We start from the raw sequence: 17,326 nt of genomic DNA, 5'->3' as shown, positions 1-17,326 counted from the left end.
AAATCAAGCAGCACCTAGTAATCGAATCACTAGTCAAACAATAGACGCCTAAATCGGAAGATCAGATAGAATGAGGTCTTGTAAACCAAATGAGTGTTGGAACTCAGGTGATATGGTTTAAAAAAGCCTACATCCTAAAATGAAACTTATCCTAAGTGCTTTCGACCCATTGCGATCCATTAAGGTAGCTTACGCTACTTTAACGTGTCGTGCGCGCAAAATGCGTTTGAGACGTCTAACTAGTCCTGTGACAAGTATTATATGCCTAAACATGTTTAGATATGTTACATAATCAGTTATATGACAAAAATTTATGTTACATATGCTTATTTACCAATTATTTAAGAAAAGGGCTTTTTGGTCATTTACCAAAGGCATATAAACTACCTATCATGCGACTAATTAAACCTAAGTGACCATAAGGTATAACCTCGGAAGGTTATTCCCTATGAAACTATGGTCACTAAGCATGTTTGGTCGGATCCTAATGATCGGCCAAACGGGTCGTGTTCGAAAGTCTACGCGGGTGTTTAGTCCCCTTGACTTACGACTCTACACAAGCACTAAACTAAAAAAAGTGAGGAGCTAAACATGCTAAAACATGTTTAGTTAAGTTAGAAAACAGGTTTCGGTATCAAAACAAACAGTTTTGATACCTAAAAGTAGTTTGGTTACAAAATACGCGGGAATACGCATTTTGGCCGAAACTACGACTCGTCACTGAGCCTAGATAACGTGGTAATCAGTAGGTATAGTCACTAGGGACTATAACCATCGTGATTACGCTCACGTTATGAAGTTCAAACGAACTTCGCATTGACCATAAACTGGTTACTATAGAAAGTCAAACACAGTTTGACTTTTACAATAAAAACCATGTGCAAAGGTGTGGAACAGCTGGAACAAGCTGGAAAACATTTTCTGATATCTGGCACCTGCTTATGGACCGCAAGAGGAAGTCCATACGGTCCGTAAGGACCCTGCAGGTCAGCAAGTTTTGAATTTTGGTAGAACAGGCCCCTGCAGCCCCAAAACTTGGTTTTCGATGTATTTTTGACATGTTTAAGCCCCGTTAACCCCATTTTAAAGCTCTAAAATGAAGTTAAAGTATGGGGAACTTAAAATGTGCTCAAAAATATCTCGGATGTCGGCTCATTTGGTCGTACGATTGCGTTGTTCGGTTAATTACGACGGAAGTCGTAACGAACGCAAAAACGATCCAAATTAAGCGACGAATGGAATTTTATCATGTCAATCACTAAAATAAAATATTTTAATGATTACATAAATGTGACATCTGTGCCTCCACGGCCATCAAACAAATACCAAATAAATGAAATATTGTATTTCATACTTGGGATTTGTATAAATACGAGTTGATATTAACCCGCGCGTTGCGGCGGGAAGTTCATTATAGTTTCTCATTTTCTAAACTGAAACCAATTAACGTCTGGTGTGAACTGGAATTGATTTTATTATAATCCAAGTATTTGTATTGCAACGTCATGTATAAAGGATGTAAGATGCTCATGTACGGAAGCTAATCACATTTTACGTGTTAAAAATATGCAATTTTTGATAATCGATTCAACATGTAAATACATTTATACAAAATATATTAAATGATTAAAAAAATTGGTACATTAATCGGCAGATTAATGAATATTCCTACAGAACTTCAATTCTACAATGGTACGAATACATAGAATTCAGATGAACCCCTTAAAATCAAAGGAAAGGAATGAAGTAGAATTCATTCTTTTAACTCATTCATATTCTCAAAACATTATTATAGTTTAAACATCAAAACGTCTAAACCCAAAAAAATTGTCAATTTTTTTTTTTGCCAAAACGCCTTCGTACTCAACCGCATGACAATCCGAATAGAGAAACCACGTTACATATCGTCGTGAAGACAAAGACGCGTTCGCAGCCCGTGCACTCGTTGTTGCCGATGTTGAATTGTCATCATAGAATGCACTCAGACGTCTATCGGCGGTGTACAAAAATTGTTGTACGGAGATATTGTTTAAACGTGACGGTTACGCGACCATACTTCACTCACCGGTTACGACAGTTAGAAAATTCAATGCTAGAATCAGAGTTTTATCTTTCTTGGAGAAGGCGATGAAAATCACGACATTCCTTATTGTTCCTAACGTGCTATCAATCACAATAACAGTCAAATCTTTGACGCATTTGAGAACGCATCGCTGGATTCTGTTTTTAGACAAACGTTACGGCTAGGAATGGACGTAACAAAAGCCTAACCGTTCGCTAAAATGAACTGGAGACAACGGAGAAGAAATACAACAGTTGATAATCGATTTAGCGTGGAAACACAATAATACCAAATATATCCGATGAGTAAGAAAATCAGTACATTAACATAGTGGAAGATGAGGATTAAACAACATAAATATTGGTAAAAAGTGCAAGTCTACATATGCATGCTTACTTGAAAATGTCCTCCGTACGTGAATATTCTGGTGTATGCTTACATTAAATTCATGTCTACATTATTGAAGATTCATAAATATGTATTCTTATGTGAATGGGCTTCTTGGTGAAAATTCTATCGCAAGAACCGGTGAAACTATGGAAGACGATTACGAATGGGGTAAATGGGTTATTTTGGAAAAAAAATGAGAAAGTGGCAGTTAAATTTTAACTATTAAATTAGTCAAACAAATAGGTGATTGAAAGTGTTGTTGGAAGGAGGTGAGATTTGTGAAACAGAATAATAATTGTATCTTTTCAAAGGGAATTTGCTGAAAGTTTTGTTGGAAGGAGATGATGTTTCTGAAACGGAATTGTAACCGTATCTTTTCAAAGGGGCATGTAGATTTAGGAGGAAGATTGAAGCCTCATGTCTTAAGTTACTATTTGTATTAGTATATAATGTGTATTATTTGCACATATCAATTCTCGTTCGATTTCGAGCTCTAAATCGCTTTCTGGAAAGTTATACGCGAACTGATGCGTAAACGTAATCAGTTTAACACGACAAACACTCCGGAATAGTGACATAGGCTTAACATACCTTAAATAACCTTTACATAACTTAGAAATAAGTTTTGGAAGGTTTGGTGTGTCGAAATCAAGTTTATTCGCTTACAGGGACTAATTTCGACAAACTGCGAAAGTATGCCGATTCGTACTGTAACGAACATTCCGGAACTTGATATTAAGTTAAACATGCCCTAAATATCCTTTACATAGCTTAGAAATAGGCTTTGAGGTGTTTGGTGTGCAAAAATAAACTTATTGGTCATTCAGGGACTAAAAGCGTCAAAAAGTGCACAAGTTTGCACTTTCGCGCATATCTTACGTTCTGAATATATCCGGATATCCAAAAATTTATGTAATCATTAAAATATTATATTTTAGTGATTGGCATGATAAAATTCCATTCGTCGCTGATTTGAGTAAAATGCAACATATAAATTACATCAAATGAGGCATAAAACTAACCCTTTTTAAGTACTAATGTTGGAAAAAGTGTGCTTTTGTCTTCCTTTTGTATTTTCAGGGTTAAAAGAGCTTAAATGAACAAAAGAAGCAAAAATGCAGCCAAATCCAACATAAATACAAAGAAAAGGAAGAAACGTGGCATGCCCGACTCCTCGACAGCATCTCCCAAAGCAAAAACAAGAAGGAAGCTGAGCATGGGGTTGTGCCCAGCTGAGCATGGGGCTGTGCCCAGCTGAACACGGGGCTGTGTCCAGCGGACACGGGGCGTGTCCAGCTCAACACGGGGCCGTGCTCAGCGAGCACGGGGCCGTGTCCAGGATGGTCAGCCCTGGCAGAAAAGACAAAAGTGATAGAAGCTTCTACTGCCCACCACGGGGCCGTGCCCAGCGGACACGGGGGCGTGGTCAGAGTGCTGCAGGTGCATTTATTGTAATTGCGAATTACAATTAATGAAGAGAGAGAGTGTCAGACGGGCACGGGGCCGTGTCCAGCGGACACGGGGCCGTGCCCAGGCTTCTGTTCAGCCTATAAATAGGAGTGCTTGGCTTCATTTCAACTCATCCCTTGGCACACCACCTCTCTCACACTTCATCCACCACCCACCACCACCATAACACCATCATCCACCACCATCATCCATTGTCCATCGTAGAGTGTGTGAGTCGTCTCGGGATCCAAGATTGATCGTAAGAGTTCTTGACAATCAAGGCCATGTTTGCCTAAGTCTCTTACATCACTTGGTGAAGACAAGTGTTTAGTATAATACTTTTTATTTTTAATCTTTTGCACTTTTTATTTGGTTTTGTATTAATGACTTTAATAACTAGTTACTTATGTTGAAGGTGATCTTTCCTTATCGTTTGTCCGTGGTGTCTTGGCATTATTTTACTGTCTATATAAAATAAAAGATTTTCACCATTCATATCTCCACGGTCTATATGGAGGTATGTTGGCTACCTGGTCGGGGGTTAAGGGAACGGTTTGGTAAGGGTCTTGCCCTTGTTCAGCGTTTAGAGGTCCTGCTTGGGACCTGGGTCAAATTTAGTAGGATTTCCTTCAATGCCCATAGGTATTGGATGGCGGGGATCCAAACTCTTTGACCCCCTCATAAGTTAACTACTATTAATACTATAACCCGGCTATTTAGGACTGTATCCCTGCTGACTCAGACTACTTAGCCGAGGGTAACGTCACCGCCAAAAGCGGGGCCTACCACAATTTGCATTAATAACTTAATTCATTATCTTTCAATAATCCGACCCTTTAGGATTGTATCCTTGCTGACTCAAACTACTGGGTTGAGGGTAACGTCGCCTTCAAAAGAGGGGCCTACTACAATAACTAAGATAATCTCTTAAACAAGTGCAAAAGTGCGAAAATAATCAAAGGTTATACTAATACACGTGTCGGATCCAAGTGATTCATCTTGTCTATCTGTTTTTATTTTATTTTACTTTTCAGCATTTAGTTAGTTTTTATTTTTTAGTTTAAAACATTTCTCTAACTTTTTGATTTGGTTAGACATTGAGGATAAACTGGTATTAAAAGCTCTTGTGTCCTTGGACGACCTCGGTATCTTACCAACACTATGCTACGTCCACGATGGGTGCACTTGCCCATATGTGTGTTTAGTGTTAGTGAATATCGTGTTTTATAAATTTAAAACTTGGCTAAAAGTGTAAAAAGGGCTTAAATATATATCTAAAATATATCACACTTCACGCACATCAAGTTTTTGGCGCCGCTGCCGGGGACACAAGGATTTTAAGAAAGCTTAAAATCGACGGCCTAATCAGTTTTTCAAAACCTTTTTAAAACGCGCGCATTTTTCTGCATTTTAGTTTAGTTTTGCATTTACAGTAGTCTGAACACGGGGCCGTGCTCGCTGAACACGCCCCCGTGCTGCATATTTTTAGTTAAAACGCCCAGATACAGAGTCTGAACACGGGGCCATGCTCACTCAACACGCCCCCGTGCTCAACGTGACCAGTAACTTTAATTAAAACGCCCAGATATAGAGTCTGACCACGGGGCCGTGTTCACTCAACACGGGGCCGTGTCCAGCTTCTGTTTCCGTCTTATTTTTTGTTTTCTGGTCCCGAGACTCAGTTGTGGTCTGTTGAGTGATTCTTATGGATCAATACTCAAGAGGTTACAACTAGACCTATGATGAGGATGATTATAGGGGTAATTATTGCACTAATTGTCGTAACGCACGCTCGGTTCAATATAATAACTCATATCAACCATCCAATTCATACAACCATTATGAGGAGCCCAGGTACGAGCCATCAACTTTATACACATCCTATGAAGACCAAAGGTATGAACCTCCTCCCTCATACTCATATTTTGAGGAACCAAGGTATGAGCCTTCATACTCATACTTTGAAGACTCAAGATATGAGCCACCACCTTCATACTCTTATTATGAGGAACCATGGCGTGAACAACCCACCTCACATGAGTACTATGAAGAACAAAGTTTCGACCCTTATCCATCATATACTTACAATGAAGAACAATGGTGTGAACCATCTACTTCATATGAGTACTATGAGGAACCAAGGATCGAACAACCGGATTCAAGCTTTGAGGATCCAAATTCTTTCAATCTCACCGAAGTAACCAATAGGATATTAGAGCACATTAAAACTATCGAACGTTGCATAAAAGAATCTCGCGCAAGGGAAGAGGAATCCCGCGCAAAAGAAGAGCTAAAAATTGATAATAACGTAGAGATAGTTGAAAGTGTAAAAATGGAAGAACAAGAAAGTGAAAAACCGACACATGAGTTAAACAACGAAAATGGTGAGTCCGATAATGTTAAAATTCAAGAAGAGTCTAATTTTGAAGAAATTAACCTCTTGTCACCTACTTTCGAAAATCATTGTTTAATAACCCCTCATGCCAAGTTTTTAAAAGAGTTAAACACTAGTGCTAAAATTAAAGAAATGGTAAGTGTTAAGTTAACTAATGATCAAACCTCGCTAATAAAAGAAGATCCTTTTGAAATTAACATCACACCAGTTCCATGTTTCTTTCAAAATTCCTTGATTAGTAATATCACCATTGATAAAGATCTTTGTGTTAACATAATGCCTAACTACATTTTCGAAAAATTAAGTATTAGTGATTTTTCTCCACTTCAAATACCCATTTTTCTATCCGATCGGAAAGTAATAAAATCAATCGGTGTAGTTGAGGATTTCTTGGTTCAAACAAATCAAATGGTTATTCCAACCGACTTTGTCATCCTCGATGACGCTCCTCTAGTCTTGGGAAAACCTTTTGTAAAAACTCATGACGCTTTGAAAAACCGGAAGTTTAATAATCTACCTCTTCAATCAGGGGCATTCAAAAGGAGCATAGATCTTGAGCGCTCAATGAAATATCCTTTTGGCAATGACGACCCCCTAATTGAAGATGAGCCAGAGCCACCTGATAAGGTGGGTCTAGCCAAGGACCCTTATAAACGTGGCGCACCACGGAGGCATTCCGCGGAACTATCCTTAGTTTTAGATTAGTTTAACTTTTATGCTTTCTAGTTTAGTTTTAATTTTCAGGAATAAAACACACTCGGGATGGTGAAGGATGCTAAGGGAAGCTTGAACCAACACCCCATGCACAAAAACAGAGCCTCTCGACAATTTTTCTTCATTACTGCAAGTTCAGCACGGGGCCGTGCTCACCCAACACGCCCCCGTGCCCAAAAATCTGCAGAAATGCCCAGTTCAGGTACCTGGACACGGGGCCGTGCTCACTGAACACGCCCCCGTGCCCAGCCTTCTGTTTACTTTTGGTACTGGCAGTCTGGACATGGGGCCGTGTTCAGCCAACACCACCCCGTGTTCAGCTACCCAATACCATAAAATCTTGTTTTTAACCCACTTTTACACATTTTAATCAACCGAAAAACTTATTTTTGGAACACATTGAGGACAATGTGTAATTTAAGTGTGGGGGGATACTAAAACCTTGAATTTTGCAAGTCCTAATAACAAGCCTTACACAAAACTCTATTGGAACCGCTAATCACCCCAAATTTTTTTCAAAAACTTTTCGTTTTTTTTACTTGTCTTGGTTTAATTTGGGAATAACAAGTTCTAAAAAGGTTATATTTTTACAAATTTACAACCGATAGCGTCGTGATAACAAGAACCAACATAAGAAAATTATGAAACGGCATGACAAGCTTAGTTAAAATTTGATTATATATACTTGATCACATTATAAACCCATTCCCACAATAAGTGAGTCTTGAGCCTTTATTGAGCATACAAATTTACATCTTTAGACTAAATGCTCATTTTTCGTTTCTTGTGTGAATAGCCGCTTGGTTCTTACAACTCTAGAACTTGCCACGACGATTCATTCCCGGTCCTTACCAACTTAAACCCAAGTAAGTAAATGATGGAGGCATTAGGACTAACCCCTTTTTATTTCTACACCATTAATTTTCCTTTTTTTTACCACCTACCCAAAAATCCCCCTAGTTAACCCCTTTGAGACTAAACCTTTTCGTTTTTTTCCCCAAAACAAACACCCTTTACCCACCAAAACCTTTTTCATTTTAAACCCTTTATTTTAGTAACAAAGCTCGGTTTTCTTGTGACACAAAAAAAAAAAGAAAGAAAAAAAAGAGATGAAGTTAGCAATAAACAAACAAGCTCATCAAAAGAAACCTTGTTTGAAAAATGCTTCATTAGAATTAAAAAAAAAAGTGAAGAAAAAAAAAAGAAGAAGAAAAAAAAAACAAAGTGTTTTACGAAAACCGACGCTTTTTACGCTTTTCGCCCTTTTACTAACCAGTAACCCAACCACCCACCTTTAGCCCAAGCCTAACCCTTCACCCAAAAAGTCCTCTTGATATTTACAAAGGTATAAAGTTAAAAAGGAAGAGGATTGATTGCTTGGCAAGCTTATGGTAGGAATAAGTTCCATGCCGCTCTCGAGTAATTCACTAAAAATACACCTTCGGCCGAGTGTTGAGTGATCCCCCGTGAGGTATGTGAACTTGTATATAAATGAAATTTTAAAAAGGCATGTTATGCCCAAATAAGTAATTTATCTTATGAAACGTTCTAAATAAATCATAACGAATAGGATTGTAAATAGTATAAAAATAAAACCCAATAAAGATCTTGGATTCCCGACACTCAAGACAAGCCCAAAACCTTCTCTTCTACCCATTCCATTTGGGAGTGTAAGCCACATATTAAAGAGTTTTGCTTGAGGACAAGCAAAGATTCAAGTGTGGGGGTATTTGATGTGAGTAAAATGCAACATATAAATTACATCAAATGAGGCATAAAACTAACCCTTTTTAAGTACTAATGTTGGAAAAAGTGTGCTTTTGTCTTCCTTTTGTATTTTCAGGGTTAAAAGAGCTTAAATGAACAAAAGAAGCAAAAATGCAGCCAAATCCAACATAAATACAAAGAAAAGGAAGAAACGTGGCATGCCCGACTCCTCGACAGCATCTCCCAAAGCAAAAACAAGAAGGAAGCTGAGCATGGGGCTGTGCCCAGCTGAGCATGGGGCTGTGCCCAGCTGAACACGGGGCTGTGTCCAGCGGACACGGGGCGTGTCCAGCTCAACACGGGGCCGTGCTCAGCGAGCACGGGGCCGTGTCCAGGATGGTCAGCCCTGGCAGAAAAGACAAAAGTGATAGAAGCTTCTACTGCCCACCACGGGGCCGTGCCCAGCGGACACGGGGGCGTGGTCAGAGTGCTGCAGGTGCATTTATTGTAATTGCGAATTACAATTAATGAAGAGAGAGAGTGTCAGACGGGCACGGGGCCGTGTCCAGCGGACACGGGGCCGTGCCCAGGCTTCTGTTCAGCCTATAAATAGGAGTGCTTGGCTTCATTTCAACTCATCCCTTGGCACACCACCTCTCTCACACTTCATCCACCACCCACCACCACCATAACACCATCATCCACCACCGTCATCCATTGTCCATCGTAGAGTGTGTGAGTCGTCTCGGGATCCAAGATTGATCGTAAGAGTTCTTGACAATCAAGGCCATGTTTGCCTAAGTCTCTTACATCACTTGGTGAAGACAAGTGTTTAGTATAATACTTTTTATTTTTAATCTTTTGCACTTTTTATTTGGTTTTGTATTAATGACTTTAATAACTAGTTACTTATGTTGAAGGTGATCTTTCCTTATCGTTTGTCCGTGGTGTCTTGGCATTATTTTACTGTCTATATAAAATAAAAGATTTTCACCATTCATATCTCCACGGTCTATATGGAGGTATGTTGGCTACCTGGTCGGGGGTTAAGGGAACGGTTTGGTAAGGGTCTTGCCCTTGTTCAGCGTTTAGAGGTCCTGCTTGGGACCTGGGTCAAATTTAGTAGGATCTCCTTCAATGCCCATAGGTATTGGATGGCGGGGATCCAAACTCTTTGACCCCCTCATAAGTTAACTACTATTAATACTATAACCCGGCTATTTAGGACTGTATCCCTGCTGACTCAGACTACTTAGCCGAGGGTAACGTCACCGCCAAAAGCGGGGCCTACCACAATTTGCATTAATAACTTATTTCATTATCTTTCAATAATCCGACCCTTTAAGATTGTATCCTTGCTGACTCAAACTACTGGGTTGAGGGTAACGTCACCTTCAAAAGAGGGGCCTACTACAATAACTAAGATAATCTCTTAAACAAGTGCAAAAGTGCGAAAATAATCAAAGGTTATACTAATACACGTGTCGGATCCAAGTGATTCATCTTGTCTATCTGTTTTTATTTTATTTTACTTTTCAGCATTTAGTTAGTTTTTATTTTTTAGTTTAAAACATTTCTCTAACTTTTTGATTTGGTTAGACGTTGAGGATAAACCGGTATTAAAAGCTCTTGTGTCCTTGGACGACCTCGGTATCTTACCAACACTATACTACGTCCACGATGGGTGCACTTGCCCATATGTGTGTTTAGTGTTAGTGAATATCGTGTTTTATAAATTTAAAACTTGGCTAAAAGTGTAAAAAGGGCTTAAATATATATCTAAAATATATCACACTTCACGCACATCAGTCGCTCAATTTGGATCGTTTTTGCGTTCGTTACGACTTCCGTCGTAATTAACCGAACAACGCCACCGTACGACCAAACGAACCGACATCCGAGACATTTTTGAGCATGTTTTGAGTTCTCAATACTTTAACTTCATTTTTGAGCCTTGAAATGAGGTTAACGGGGCTTAAACGTGTCAAAAATGGGCCGAAACGCATGTTTCTAAGCTGCAGGGACCAAATTTGACAATCTGCCAAACATGGCCAGGCGGCCCGCGTAAGCCCAAGTCATATTCTTACGCGGGGCGCGTGAGCCTGTCAGACAGAAACATTGAATCTGGTCCTTTAGCTCGATTTTGATGGTTTTGATGGGTGGTTTTTCATGCTATGGGCTGGTTTGTGTGTTCTCCAAGTCCCCCAATCAGTCTATAGCAAGTGTATGGCCTAGATCATTCCCTCTTCTCCAAGAAATGATCCTAACGGTTTTACGAAAACTATATATAGGCCATCCCATTTCACTTGTTCTTTGCTCATTCCTTCTTTCTCTCATTCACATCTGCTTTGGGAGCTCTCTCAAGCATTTGGGACTTTGTCTTCTTTGTAGAAAAGATAGCAAGGACCCTTAGTGAGCCTTCTTTCATTCTTTTATTGCTTTCCTAGCTCGAAAGTCAAACTTAGTTTGACTTTCAGCTTTGACCACGAGTTGGTCAACGAGAAGTTCGTTTGAACTTCGCAACGTGAGCGTAATCATGTTGGTTATAGTCCTTAGTGACTATACCCACTGATTACCACGTTGACTAGGCGTAGTGACGAGTCGTAGTTTCGATCAAAATGCGCATTTAAGCGTATTTTGCAACCAAACTACTCTAGGTATCAAAACACTTTGTTTTGATATCAAAACCTGTTTTTCTAACTTAGTTAAGCATGTTTAAACATGCTTAGCTCGTCACTTTTAGTTTAGTGCTTGTTTAGAGTCGTAAGTCAAGCGCTCTAAACCACCGCTTAGACTTTCGAACTCGACCCGTTTGGTCGATCCTTAGGATCCGACCAAGCATGTATAGTGACCATAGTTGCATAGGGAATAACCTTCCGAGGTTATACCTTATGGTCACCGAGTTTAAGTAGTTGTATGATAGGTAGATTATATGCCTTAGGTAAATTACCAAAATGCCCTTTTCATGCATAATTGGACTCTAAGCATATGTAACCCAACTTTTGTCACCTAAACTGATTATGCAACTTATTTAAACATGTTTTAGGCATATAATACTTGTCATAGGACTAGTTAGACGTCTCGAACGCGCGTTTGCGCGCACGACGCGTTAAAGTAGCGTAAGCTACCTTAATGGGTCGTAAGGGGCCGAAAGCACTTAGGTAGGTTTCAATTTAGTATGTAGGCATTGTTAAACCATATCATATGAGTTCCAATAACTCATTTGGTTTACAAGACCTCATCCTATCCGATCCTCCGACTTAGGTCCGGTTTATTTATATAGCTATTAGGTTGCCGATTGATTCTGTGCTCCCTCTAGCTTTGCTTGGTTGTTGTTCAAAGACCACTAAGCATTCTCAGGCGAGTACATAGTTCCCCTATTTTACTGTTTTCAATTGTTTTGGGGTGATCCATATGTGTTAAATGATTTCAATGTTTAAACGATGGTTTTATGAAAACGATTGAAATGGTTTATATTAAATTAATAACGATTTTGGTAAAGTGAACAAACTTGTTGGTTGAAATTACATAACGAATGACATTCATTAATTTTGGTCAAACCGACCAGTATTAGGTTATGGTACCATAGGATCTGACAAATCCCGTTATCAGACTGCACCCATTGTTATGTGTGGGTTAGGTGGGTAGCGACCGAATCTGTAATTGTTAACTTACCCTTTGGTGGTTAGTTAATGTGAGGTTGTTAACTTACCCTTTGGTGGTTAGTTAATGCGAGATTGGCGAGTCACAAAGGTTTGAATGTTATTAGCGAGGCGACCAAAAGTAGTTTCACTATTAAAACGAGTTAAACGATTTTGGGATGAGTTACACGATTTGAAAAATTTAAACGAGATAAACGATTTGGTTAAACGATTGGTTTTGGGATGTGATTAGATAATGGGACAGGTGTAGCATGATAAAAGCATGGTAGATACGCCGCTGGTACATCTTATATATAAATGCTCTTATCATATTACATTTTGTGTCATTATTTAGTTCACTTGGGAAACGATTTTAAAACGATGTCACACAACGAGGTTTTTGAAATATAAACCATACGAGTTTTGTTAACAAATTTACACGAGATGTTTTACAAATTGATTTAACTAAATGTTTTGGGTTAAGAATCATGGCTACGAGATTTTATAACAAACTATAACCAATTTGATTTGAGTTGGTTATTTATGTTGCAATTACACTTTTCAAAACGAGGTTTGTATTTTGACTCTTGTAGTCTAACGAGGTACTGCAACATATAAACTAGCCATGAATCTGATACTCTCATAAAACCTATATACTCGCCAGCATTTCTTTGCTGACTTTGTTTTCACATATGTTTAAGGTATTGTTGAATGATGTCGATTGCTAGGATGCACACTCATATAGGATGGACTCGTGCCTTAGCAACTTTAAAACTGAGAAACAATTATTTGTATTTATCTGAATTGTACCAAAACATTGAGTTTAATAATTCAATAAAACAAAACTATTTGATCCATGGTTGTGAAACAATGATTCTGTTACAACACTCCCCGATGTTTCTGCCACGTTTTGTTGTTTTACGTGGTCGGGGTGTGACAATAAATTTTTTGGATGTCCGGATATATTCAGAACGTAAGATATGCGCGAAAATGCAAACTTGTGCACTTTTTGACGCTTTTAGTCCGTATTGATCAATAAAGTTTATTTTAGCATACCGAACCCCTCAAAGCCTATTTCTAAGCTATGTAAAGGTTATTTAGGGTATGTTTAACTTATGATCAAGTTCCGGAATGTTCGTTACTATACAAATCGGTATAGTTTCACAATTTGACACAAGTAGTCCCTGCGATCGAATAACTTGATTTCAACACACCAAACCATCCAAAACTTGTTTCTAAGTTATGTGGAGGTTATTTAAGGTATGTTAAGCCTATGTCACTATTCAGGAGTGTTTGTCGTGTTAAACTAACTGCGTTTACACACCAGTTTGCGTATAACCTTCCAGAAAGCGATTTAAAGCTTGAAATCGGATTTGATTTAAATTGAAAACTCCTCAAACATAAATACACACATAATAACACCAAAACACATATAATAACACCAAAGCACATATAATAACACCAAAGCACATTGTTTTATTGATAATCAACATTGTTTTACATTGTACAACGATTATAGAACACAGTTGTCACAGTCTCCCCTACTTTTGGAAATTTCGTCCCGAAATTTTAACTAGAGGAAGCTTGTGAAAACAAATGCGGATACTTCGTCTTCATCTGGTCCTCACGTTCCCAAGTAAACTCTGGGCCACGTTTGGACTCCCAACAAACTTTGACCAATCGAATCCGTTTGTTTTTCAATTGTTTGAATGTACGGTCCACGATCTCCACGGGTTTCTCGACAAAGTGCATCGTTTCATTGATTCGGATCTCGTCGAGAGGAATGTGAAGATCAGCGTCAGCTAAACACTTTCGCAAATTGGACACGTGAAAGGTCGGGTGAATATTCCCAAGCTCTGGAGGTAGCTCTAGTTGATAGGCAACCTTCCCAATTCTTTCCACAATCTTGAATGGTCCCACATATCGAGGTGCAAGTTTTCCTTTCTTTCCAAATCTCACCACTCCCTCCCAAGGTGAAACCTTGAGTAGGACACGGTCTCCGACTTGAAATTCTAAGGGCTTGTGTTGTCACACCCGACCACGTAAAACAACAAAACGTGGCGGAAACGTCGGGGAGTGTTGTAACAGAATCATTGTTTCACAACCATGGATCAAATAGTTTTGTTTTATTGAATTATTGAACTCATTGTTTTAGTACAATTTAGAATAATACAAATAATTGTTTCTCAGTTTTAAGTCACTAAGGCACAAGTCCATCCTATATGTAGCGTGCATCAACAATCATCACATAGCAGTACCTGAAACATATATGAAAATATGGTACGTCAGCATAAAAATGCCTGTGAGTAACATAGGTTTTTGTGTATTAGATTCATGGCTTTAGAATATACGAGAAAATGTTTTATGTTTTCAAAATAGCCATGAATCTAATGTAAAAGTTTTGTTTCTGAAAACGTGTCGTTTTGGAAAAGGATTTATAGTATAGACAAAAATATACTTTGGTTTTGAAAAGTTTGTATAAATAGTATATCAAAGTATACTTTAGTTTTGAAATAGTTAAATGGATAGTATATCAAAATATACTTTAGTAATTAAAATAATAGTTTTGGTAGTATATCTCAAGTATACTTTGGTTTAAGAATAAAAGTATTGGTAGTATATCAAATTATACTTTGGTTTGAAAATAGCATATCAACTATGCTTTGGTTTAAAAGTAGCATATCAACTATGCTTTAGATAGTATATCAAGATATACTTTAGTTTAAAATAACAAAGTAGGTAGTATATCAAACTATACTTTGGAAAATAGTAGCATATCAAACTATGCTTTGGATAGTATATCAAAATATACTTTAGTTTAAAATAACAAAGTATGTTAAAACATATGTTGGATTTTGTACTTAGTATATCAAAATATACTTTGGTATATCACATTTGAGAGTACATCAGACTGTACTTTTGTAGTATATCAACATATACAAAGAGAGTGTAATTTGGTATTCAACAAAGCCTTAGTTATCAAACTACACTTTGGAGACTATAGAAATACCACGAAGGCAATTTCTATTTGGTTGGTATATCATACTACCAATCGGCTGGGTGAATGTATAAAAATGGTACAATCCAACAATTAGTTTTATAAGTTTTGGAAAACCAGTGTTTAAACCATAGGTAATCGTTTAAAAAGAGTATGTACTAAGCATGTGTAATCATGTAGTTTAAAATCAGGAAAATAACAGATAGGCATATATGTTTCACCCCAAAACATTTGAAAACAGTAAAAGAGGGGACTATGTACTCACTTGAGATTGCAAGTATCCTTGATTAGGTGTCCTAACAAAGCTCGGGAAATCAAGGAATCAAGTGGCACCTAGAATGGATCACTATGATAAACAATCGGATCCTAAATCGGGAGATAAGATAGAATGAGGTTCTATAAATCAAATGAGTATTTGAACTCATATGGTATGATTCAATAGTCCCAACATTCTGATTTGGAAGTCCACCTAAGTGCTTTTGACCCGTTTCGACCCATTATGGTAGTATAAGCCACTATAATGCGTCGTTTGCGTAAAACTATGTTCGGATGGTTAACTATGTGCTATGTCAAGTCTTACATGCCCAATTATCCCTAAACATGTTACTAAATCAGATTATATGTCAAAAATATGTTCACATAATCAAAATACGGATTTTAGCTTCAAAAGGGCATTTTGGTCATTTCCTATGGGCATACAAGTTAACTAGCATACGACTAACCAATCCTATGTGATCATAAGGTATAACCTCAGTGGTTATTCCCTATGCAACTATGATCACTAACTAAGCTTGGTCGGATCCTAAAGATCGACCAAACGGGTCGGGTTCGAAAGGCTAAGCGGTTGTTTAGACCGCTTATCTTACGACCCTAAACAAGCACAAACTAATAGTGTCGAGTTAGACATGTCAAAACATGTCTAACCTACTGATTTGGTATCAAAACAAAGCGTTTTGATACTCTAAAGTAGTTCCGTTGCAAAATGCGTGCTAAAACGCATTTTGACCGAAACTTTGACTCGACACTACAACTGGTTAACGTGGTAATCAGCGGTTATAATCACGAAGGATTATAACTATCGTGATTACAATCACGTGTCAAAGTTCAATTGAACTTTGACTTGACCAATTGATGGTCAAAACCGAAAGTCAAACTATTGGTCAAACTGTTTGACTTTCTGCTTAAACATAAAGAACAAGCATGAAAGAAGACTTACAAAGGGTCCTAGCTATCTTTTCTACAAAGAATAAAGTTCCAAGCAGATTAGAAAGCTCCCAAATCAGATTGTAGAAGAAGAGATGAAGGAATGAGCAAATGAAATGGAAGAGAGCTTGGCTATTTATAGTTGATGCAACTCAACAAGATCACTACACATGTATTGTGTAGCCTCCAAGCAATAATCTCATCCATACACTTGTTAGGAGCAGGTGCAAAGCCTTGGAGAGGTGGTAACTTGGTTACCACACAAAGAAATTGCAAGATTGGCCCCTGAATTTACAAACTGATGCTGAAAACACACTTTCTGTCCAGATGTGGCGCTCGCGTAGCGCGACGGCATAGGCAGGAGGGCTCGCGCTACGCTACGGTGTGTCTGATTCAGCAAAGTTTCAAAAATGGCAGAAATGGTCCCTGCACGCGTTTAAAGCCTTTTTCGATGCGTTTAAACCCCTTTAACCTCATTTCAAGGCTCTAAAATGAAGTTAAAGCATAGGGGACTCAAAACATGCTCGAAAATATCTCGGATGTCGGTTCGTTTGGTCGTACAATCGCGTTGTTCGGTTAATTACGACGGAAGTCGTAACGAACGCAAAATCGATCCAAATTAAGCGACGAATGGAATTTTTGCATGGCGATCACTAAAATAAAAATATTTTAGTGTGTACAAAAATTTTGGATGTCCAGATGTGTCCAGAACGTAAGATATGCGCGAAAATGCAAACTTACGCCGTTTTTGACACTTTTAGTCCCTG

This window comes from Helianthus annuus, chromosome 13, assembly GCF_002127325.2.
Source record: "Helianthus annuus cultivar XRQ/B chromosome 13, HanXRQr2.0-SUNRISE, whole genome shotgun sequence".
Lineage (NCBI taxonomy): Eukaryota > Viridiplantae > Streptophyta > Magnoliopsida > Asterales > Asteraceae > Helianthus > Helianthus annuus.
The sequence above is the reverse complement of the archived record's forward strand: the minus strand, read 5'-3'. Positions refer to the sequence as shown.